This window comes from Glycine max, chromosome 14 (genome assembly GCF_000004515.6).
Source record: "Glycine max cultivar Williams 82 chromosome 14, Glycine_max_v4.0, whole genome shotgun sequence".
NCBI lineage: Eukaryota > Viridiplantae > Streptophyta > Magnoliopsida > Fabales > Fabaceae > Glycine > Glycine max.
Window position 1 is genome coordinate 29,574,599 of NC_038250.2, and position 4,248 is coordinate 29,578,846.

Below are 4,248 nucleotides of genomic sequence, written 5' to 3' on the forward strand. Positions count from 1 at the left end.
ATGTGATAAATTGAGTATGCACGTGATTGAGATGTTGTGTGCATTGAGTTGTAAACTATGGATTGTACAATCACATGGCTATAAGACTTTTTAAAGGCGACGAGTTAATGCTAAGACCCTTAAAGGGCGACGAGTTTAAAATATTTGAGAACAATTAAGGAGCCGTGTGTTTTGTAAAATTCATAGATAGAGTCTGTGTGCTAAAATATTTTCTGGGTTGGACCTGAATCAGGAGGGAGAGGCCCTAACGGACTCTTCGGAGTGTAGGCCTTGGGGGTCACCCGGTTTGAGTGATCTTTTAAGCCTGTGCCGATCCCACATGGTTGGAGCATTCTCGCAAAACACTGTGACCCTGACTGGTCTCCCTATGATATTACCTAGTGAGAGTGACTTGACTTGCTAGTGTGTGGTTTGTCTTGTCATGTACTCCTAGGCGCCCGATGAGGTTTTTCACTAATATGGTACCACATTGCATATAGTATTGAGTCTTAATGTATCTGCTACATAACGCTTGTGTATTGTTCTATATTGATTGATTTGATGATATTGTGTTTTGACTATTGAGTATGCGAATGTTGTGAAAACAAATGAGACGTGTGGGGAAATAACGTGAGTTATGCTCAAGTAAATTGTATTTTGTTATATAATATTTATACCTATATGTTGTCTTATTTTTCTCTATTAGTTAGGAATGTGATAACTCACTCCCTCTGTTGTTTGTGTTTGGATCCTGTGATGATCTTGAACTTTGTGTTCGAGGAGCAGATGACTAGGTGAATTGCTTTAAGGAACCTTGTGCTGAAGGACGTCGGGGCACAATGCTCTGATAGGATGTGACATTAGGGTATAAGTTGTTATATTAATTGTATGAGGTCTTAGACAACCTTGTTTTGAGCCAAAATAATTTATTAATTATTTGAACAAGTTTTATTATGGTGTTAGAAAAGTGAATGTAAGTCTTTTACCTTTTTGAAAGGCTTGTATTTAAATGTATTTTAAAAACTTTTAATTAAATTTGATCTCTTATTTCTTTTATATATATATATATATATGTCGGGATAGAGGGTGTCACAGGCACCGGAAAGAAATGCGAAAACACAGAATAGAAATGCAAAATCTAAATTGAAACAAAATTTAGTTACAGAACACAAGCAAGTTGTAAAAAAGATTCAAAATCATCAATCCAAATGACCAAACCAATGAAAATGAATTATCACAGTTTTGCCAAGAATGATCAAGTTGTGAAGGTTTAATCAATGTCATTAAAGTTAGTTCAATTGAATTAATCCCTAAATTCATTGAGATCGCAAATTAGGTTGGAATATCATCCGAACAATCTGTGATTAAGTTAGAAATTAGGAAAGTAATCCCTAACCTAATTCTTTTTCAATCCTAAGCAAATCCATAATCATGAAAATCAAAAATAGGATTGAAGAAAAAAAATGAACATTCACACAGAATTAGAAATACTAAACCAGAACTGAAATTCAGCCTTGCTTGGAGTGGATGCTTGGATTGCTTAAGTGTTTAGCCTTCCATGATCATCACCTGTGGAAAAGCCACAAAATTTGTGCGAACAAAAAAGAAAGAACAACAATGGAAAGAAGAACAGTTTAGAGAAAAAGAGAAGAAATATTTTGATTCTAAAACTTGTACAACAAGTAACTAAATCTGGTTTTGTGCAAAATGAAGTAACCAACTAACTTTCACTAATATATACAATTACTACTCAAAAGAAAGGGATGTGCCTTGATTAGTCTCATCTAATCTACCTAATTAAACTAATTACACAAAGCAAAGCCCAAATTCGCAGACCAATTATTCAAGTGTAGAGGTTCTGACTTCCAAGTACAATTTAACCCTCGAAATGGTAGAATTGACCCAAGCTTATTTATGACAAAATTGAAGATCTTTTTCTTAGTTTTCTAGGTACTACTGACACGCTCCATTTGGAGTTCTATTGTGTTCCATACGCCGTACACAAGGCAGATATGTCAAGTAAGCATAAAAATCCAAAAATACGCCACAATTATCAATTAAGCTCAATCATTTGCCTAAGACCAAAACTGAGTTAAGGTGGGAAAATTGGATTCAAAGAGAGGTCAAATAAGCTAATAAGAATATAAAAATACTATACTATAAGTGCTCAATCAAGATGCAAATAAATACAAAGGTTAAAAGTTGTGTCTTCAGCGATATTAGATTATGCCACAGACATGAGCGCCTGTTTTTTCAGATGATAGCAAAGACATGCCATGATTTGATACATTAAAAGATGGTATTTAAGTATTCATTTATTGCTTTGTATCTAAGATTCATTTTGCAGAGACATTCTCCTAGGATCTATTTAATCCTATGAAGAATAAATGAAGCTCAAGATTTAGAAGTTGTCAAACACCATCAAAAGACACGCGTTGCTGGTGACAGGCCTGTTTTGACTTAAAGCAAGTGGTTTTCTGCTGAAGTGATCAATACGAAAGCTCACGAGAGTGGTTTCCAGCATGAAGGAGTATGTGCATTTAATGCAAGCATTAAATATTGTAACTACCACAATCTTCAAACATGACTCAAGTGAAGAAATCTATCCGTTTAGAGACAACATACACTTGTTGAAAAAGTCCTATAAATGCTAGAAGCTTTGAAAACATGGATACGAACCTACACACTTTCATTCAAATTTTTTCTATAAAAATATTTTTGTAAATTGTTGTATATTTCGAAAAATCTCTCAAAACATATTGAACACCTTGAGAGAAAAGACTAAGTGTTGAGATTGTATATTTGTCTGTAAGATGATTAAGAGTTAGTCATTGTGCAAACAAACAATAAATCTATTTGATTTGTATAGAGTCAACAATGGCTTGGTAGGACAAATAATATTGGGTTCTAACAAGCTTGGTGAGAGCTTGAGTTGTAAGAGCCAGAAAGTAGCAGTGATTAATACTTGTAACTTGTTGAAGTTAGTGGAACTTAGTGGTTAATCAAGAACTGAACGCAGTCTTAATGGTAAAGACGAACTAGTATAAATATTTGTGTCTTATATGCTTTTATTTATTTTCATCCTTAAATTGACCTAAGGTTTGAATTTGATTATGGTTTGAAAACTCTGCTTGTTTTGCAAAATCTGTTTCCATTGTATAAATGTGTATTTGCGAAATTTTGTTATTTGTCTTACAAACTTTCTCTATAGACGATAACTTTGTTTTCCAAGAAAAAGGATTTAAAATTTTCTAAAATCACAATTCAACCCCTTCTTGTTATATTTGTATTTACAATTTGGCATTAGAACTTAGTCTTTAAGGGTTGAGTACCTGGTAATGTCTAGAGGAAAAAATCTTGATAGCAAATAACAACAACAATGATCATTACTAAGGGAGCATCCCTCACAAGGCCACCAGGCTTTGTAGGAGAGGATTATCCTTACTAGAAGGACATAATGGAGATGACATCAAGTCCACTCAGTACAAATTTTGGCTAATAATTGTAAACAGAGACATACTAATTCGTATAGAGAAGAAGCAAAATGGACCGATGTCGATCTGGCTATAATGGATCTAAACACAAAAGCTCATTATACGCTAACATGCACTCTGTCCAGGAATGAGTATAACAAGATCTACATACTGAAGACAACTAAAGAGATATGGGATTCGTTGAGCATCAACTATGAAGGAACAAAAGATGTTCAATTGAGAAAAGTAGCAACACTAACTAGGCACTATGAGAGCTTCTCCCTGAAAGGAGAATTTATGGATGACGTGTTTGGAAGACTTCAAATTCTTCTAAACTGACTTGAGGCTCTAAGACACACCTTCACAAAGCACAAACAAATATGAAGATCATAGATAACTTTCCCAAAGTGTGGGAACCAAAAACGACAGTCATATAAGAAGCTAGAAATCTGATAAACCTAGCATGAGATAAACTATTAGGTATTTTAAAAGTCCATGAAGTTCATCTTCAGAACAAAGATCATCTACCAAAGAACGCTTATGTTGCCCTCAAGTCTTGAGAGACTAGATCCAGAAGAAAAGAAAAGAAGAGTTTCTCTAAAGCTCTTAAAGTGAAAATGGTTGAGTCTGATGGCTCAGACAATAGTTTTGGAGATTCCACGAATGAGAAAGTAGATCTTATGTCCAAAAAGTTCAAGCAGATGATGAAAAATATAGGAAAGTTCTAGCATTCCTCTAGAAGAAAGGACATAACATTCAAGAAGAAGTACAAGGAAGAAAGCAACAAGATCATCTG